This window comes from Peromyscus leucopus, chromosome 11 (assembly GCF_004664715.2).
Source record: "Peromyscus leucopus breed LL Stock chromosome 11, UCI_PerLeu_2.1, whole genome shotgun sequence".
Lineage (NCBI taxonomy): Eukaryota > Metazoa > Chordata > Mammalia > Rodentia > Cricetidae > Peromyscus > Peromyscus leucopus.
The window spans coordinates 35,461,894-35,467,331 of record NC_051072.1 but is presented as its reverse complement, the minus strand read 5'-3'; the positions used below and the strand labels follow the sequence as shown (position 1 = coordinate 35,467,331).

Here is a 5,438-nt window from a genome sequence, read left to right as displayed (position 1 = left end):
GAAGTCGACTGACACACTAGGCGATGTCTTGAGCACAGGAAACCTCAAAGCCCGCCCTCACAGTGACACACTTCCTCCAACAAGGACACGCCTCCTAATAATGCCATGCCCTTTGGGGGGCCTTTTCCTTTCAAGCCACCACAGTGAGGATGAATGCTTGCTCCTGACTGGACCTCGTGAGAAATGTGGCGAATTATGGGTTTGCTTTCTTAACCCACTGCAAAATGTGACTTGGGACCATTTTCTGGGAACTCAGATTTGGACCTGGGCAGAACCCACCTACCTGGCCAGTTATTTAATCAAAGCTTGCTTCAAACTTGACTTTGAACTGTGGTAGTGGTCTTTTTCTCCACCAGTGAGATTCACACTTTCTCTTGAGCCAGCTTCACTCTGTGCTTGAAGCAGACATCCTCAGCAGATGGCATCCCATAATTCTAACATCTCTGCTATCCTGTAGTCTCCACAGCGATGTAGGCTTCATCTTCACAGTTTCGCATTTAGCTCACTCAGAAGCTCCATACAGAGACGCCAACCATACCACACATCACCTGGCCTCACTATTGTTTTTCTGTGACCTCGGTGCAAGCTTCCATGACCTTATAACTCTTGCATTCTGTGTGGATGTTGCCAAGTTCTGTTGACAGCTTCAGATGTAGCCTGGCCCCATTTTCTCACAGCTTCCCATGGCCTCTGTGTGCCTACATGGCTGAATTTTGGAAAATATTTCCCTAGGTGAGCGTATTTGATCAGAGTGTTACTGTGACGATGCTCTTTGTTGAGGTCTTCCTTTTTTACTGAAAGTCCTACAACTAGTTTTGAATTTTCATACATTGGAATGTTTGGTAAAGTGGACTCTCGTCCTCGAAGTAGCTTTCCTGTGGTGGTAGTAGCTGAGCTCCATCAGGTTTGGTTATTCCTGACCCTGTCTGCATGGATGTATTTGATTTCCTTTTAATGCCACGAATCTAAACAATTATAGTCATCTTTTCTGATCTCTGCTTGTCTACTAGTTCACAGCATTAGACATATCTGAGCTTTTTTCCTTGACACGTTGCAAATGTTTCACATCATTCTGTTTCACTTTTTGCTCTGGGCATTCATTATAAATCCAACTAAGTGCAATGAGTGATAACCATGCTACCACTTAGGACGCTATTATGTTCTAGCATCTTGAAAGTTTTCTTGTCAAATATATTGTTCTATTACTTTAGAATTCAGCTGCACTGAAATTTTGATGAGATAGGGGGAATGTAACATGAATGGCTCCAGAGAAGAATCTTTTTCCCTCTGAGAACTCATGAGCATGGCCCTTGCTGAATAGTCATTTCTGTCGCCATTCCGGTTGTCTAAGCTTTCAGTAGAAATGGACCGTTAAACTCTGCTTACAACATTCCAGGACTTCTCCAGCTTCCATGCCCAAATTCTTTTTTTTTTTTTTTTTTTTTTTTTTTGATTTTTCGAGACAGGGTTTCTCTGTGTAGTTTTGCGCCTTTCCTGGGACTCACTTGGTAGCCCAGGCTGACCTCGAACTCACAGGGATCCGCCTGCCTCTGCCTCCTGAGTGCTGGGATTAAAGGCGTGCGCCGCCGCCGCCGCCGCCGCCGCCGCCGCCGCCGCCACCACCACCGCCCGGCCCATTCCCAAACTCTTCCACCTAACTCCTACAAACCAGTTGCAACAGCAACTACCCTACTGTCCCCATGATATTGTGTGTTTGAATACTTGGTCCCCAGTTGATGACGTTGTTTTGGGAGATTGTAGGGGACAAGATGGTAGAGGTGTAGGCCAATGGAGACAGACCTTGAGAGTTACAGTCCGGCTCAGCTTCTCCTCCTGTCTCTGCTTTCTGACCCATCAAGATGTGAACAGGCTGCACCACAATCTCCCGATGCCAAGGGTTGAGCCATCCATGTCGCCGTGCCCTCCTCACCACAATGGGCAGTATCCAAAGCAATACACCAAAACCCTACGTTGCTTCTGTCAGGCATTTTGCCAGTGATGAGAAAGAAACTAATAGAGATGTATTCTGCACTTGTCTACACAATTTGTTCTCTGCCCTCCCCCATCTCCTACCGCCCTCCCTCCCAAGGATATACTGATCCTCATGAAGAGTTCTAGCATCTGCATCTTTGAAAAAAAATTCCATTTTATTTCTGTTTCTCACAAATTTTATGTAGTCTTTATCTTAGCATAAGAAGCTTAAAATCACACTTTAAAAAATTACTAGAGTCTCCATAGAGCAGTAAATCCCCAAGATAAAGTATTTTTGTCACTTGATCCTTTAAAAGCCAGGTGGTTGGTTGTCTGGACAAGCCCAGGCTCTGGGAGCTCTAGATCTGGCTTTTTCTCAGGCAGCTGACCCTGTTGCTCCTCTGAGGCTGATGTAAGGATGAGGCTGCTGTATCTGGCTGAGTGGGTTTCTTCTTGGAATGCAGTACTGGAGGTCTGAGCCCAGACAGGATCCCGAAGCTACAGCCGTCACTACGATAGTGTTTGTGGCATTTGGAGTCTTCCATTATTGTGACAGTTTGTCTGAAACTTTTCATGGAAAGAAGGAGAACGAAAGTGTGCCGTGGTGAGGCTGTTCCCCACACTCTCTCAGGTAGTGGAGAATTCCCAGAGGGGAAGATGTACTTGGTCTTCTTAGACATGAACCCCATCAAGGCAAAGTGGCCACGTCCCAGGAAGATCACAAAGACAGACTGTGAGGATGGTGGACACCCGGGGCCAGGGCTTGTTCTGTCACTGTCAGTCACTGTCCTTGGTACTCACAGGCAGACTCACTCCCTTCTCCAGCTCTATTCAGATCAAGAGGAAACCCTTGAATGCAGTTCAGTTGTCCATGGATCCGGGTCTCTCAGGCCATCAAAGTCATTCTGAGGAGAAAGTCGAAACTTGTCAGCTCCGTTTTTCCAACATTGCACATTACGCTCTGATGAGTTATAAAAGTTCTTTGGGGTCCCTGTTTCAGGTTTGATCCCAGTTTGTGGGAAACACATATGTAAGGAATCAGCAAGTGTTTGTTTGCATTCCAGGAGGTCTGAAAAATGGTGTCACCCTCAGGATAGTAGGGAATACTTACCCGGTCCAAATGTTCATCTACAAACTCAGCCCTGACTCTCAAGGTGTGGTCTTCATGCTTGGAGAGATTTGAGAAATCGCATTCAGTTGAAGTCACGCTCCTGGATATGTCTAGGGATTGCCTATAACATTGGTATTGAACTATGACATTCTGATTCTCTTTGGAAAAGCAGGTGACACCCATCATAGAATGTTCTTGAAATGAACTGAGTTCATTCTGGTATCCCGGAGGAGGGACCACTCCTCGAGCTGACACCCACAGTCAGCTGCATAGCCACATTAGGGGACAATCGGGGTGCTCGTATGCCAGCAGCTAATAGTCTCACTATTAGCTGGAACTTGCTGAGTAGCTAGGGCTAGACTCGAACTTGAACTCCCCTTGTCTCTGCCTCTTAAGTGATGGATATTACAGGTATGCCCCACCACACCTGGCTCCATGGATTTTTCATGTTTTCAGTTAGTAAACTCGGTGGTTGGGATACAATTTATTGCCTAGCACTAAGTACGTACGACTTCAAACAGGAGGAATGAAAATATGGTTGGATAAAGAAGTCTATGCTCATTAGCTTCCTGTCAGATGAGCTTCTGTAGTTTCCCCTAAAACCCAGGAGCTGTTACTTTTGTCTTTCTTTCTTTCTTTCTTTCTTTCTTTCTTTCTTTCTTTCTTTCTTTCTTTCTTTCTTTCTTTCTTTCTTTCTTTCTTTCTTTGCAAGGCATGCCTTTTGTAATCAGGTCAAGTATAGAGTCCAAGTTATTTCCCAAAAGACTAGCTCTCTGAGTACTGAAGCAAGACTGCTCATATATAAAGAAATATATTTGTGAAACAAAATAAATTTGTTATGTTTTAAAATCTTTAAATGCGCCCCTCAAACAGTGAGTAACACATAACTAATGAATTAATGTCATGTAAAGGTGCATGAGGGAAAATGTAGGGAAACGGGGCTTGTACCATGGTACTGGGACTATAAACTGGTGGGACCACTTCAGAGAACCTTAAAACCTGTTATCAGCTGGACATACTCTCTCCATCCAGCAGTTCCACCTCCAAGTCTCCACTCTCAAAACATGCTGAGAACAGCCAGTGACATGAGGAAATTTATCACATGATTCTTAATAGTTATGCAAATGCAAAAAAGAATAGTATGCATCATTTATTGAGACAAAGATATGATGTAGTAACAGTTCAAACAGTCATGGAAAGAAGCTTGCTGGCTTCAGGGTAGCGGGTACCTCTGGGATGGGGATGCTCTGTCTATACTAGCAGCTTCTGATTTTGAAAAGAGAAAATAAAGCAGATATCGGCATCTGAGTATATGATAGGTTGGCACGTGAACATCTGCTAATAGTTTTGGTGCTTGGCTGTATATTCTAAATGCCGTCATTGCACACTTCAAACTTTAGGAAGTATCATTGAACGTGAAAACACAACAAAAGGTTTTAGTTTATTTACATTGTTTTATGTTTATTCAGGGTATGTAAACACAGAAGACATCATAATATATAAAGTTCATTAAAACATGTGATAACGGCACCGTGCTATGTGTGTTTCTAATTATAACGTTCTATCACGGTTGTTTTCCATAAACCGCTGGAGGTGCCTGATTTCAATGTGGACTGGTTTTTTTCAAAGCTACAGTTGTAGTTACTGAAAAGGCCACTGGGGGCAGTACAGGTAGGAGCCTTAGATATTAGACTGAGGTCTGAAGAACTCTGGCCTGGAGACAGGACACCACAGGCTATCGGCTGCCAAGGAGGGCCTCCTCCTCTTTCTGGTCCCTTAACAAGAGAGAGAGCCTGGAACAGGCCCAACTATGCTTTCAGCATCCCCAAATTTGTCTCCAGCTTTGAAAGGAGTTTTCTTTATTGTTTGACTTCAGATCAGGGGTTAAAAGGTGACGAATGATAGGTCTAGCCGCTGTGCTACAGACCATGAGGCTCCTTGCCCAAATTGATGTGTTGAAGTAATCTCTGTCATGGCATAATTACGTTCTACCCTGACATCTGAAACTAGCAGGGCGCCTAATAGCCTAACGATATCATCCCAGCCGCTTTGTCATGAGGGATAAGATCCCCCCGGTGGAACAACTTTTGTTATCACAGCTATGAGACACAGGGCCCACTTATCCCAAGAAGCAGATGGCAGTTCCCGCCCAGCCCACAGAGTCAGAGGAACAAGCTTTGCTGCTTTGACGTCTGACCTCCCCAGCCCCTGCTTGCTCACTCTGTTCCTGAACACCACCCCACCCAGCCCGGAATGGGGCAGCACCCTCCTCCAGACAGCCAACAGTTATCGCCGGTCTCATCTGCCCAGGGTCAGGGACCTTACGTCTGGCCATCCTCATGAAGGTAGGGTGGAG

At 45.1% G+C, this 5,438-nt stretch overlaps 1 pseudogene; it reads right to left on the bottom strand.

The window, feature by feature from the left end:
• Nucleotides 1–2,752: 2,752 nt before the first annotated feature.
• LOC114703002 lies at nucleotides 2,753–3,334 on the bottom strand (annotated as a pseudogene).
• Between the last annotated feature and the right edge of the window lie 2,104 nt (nucleotides 3,335–5,438).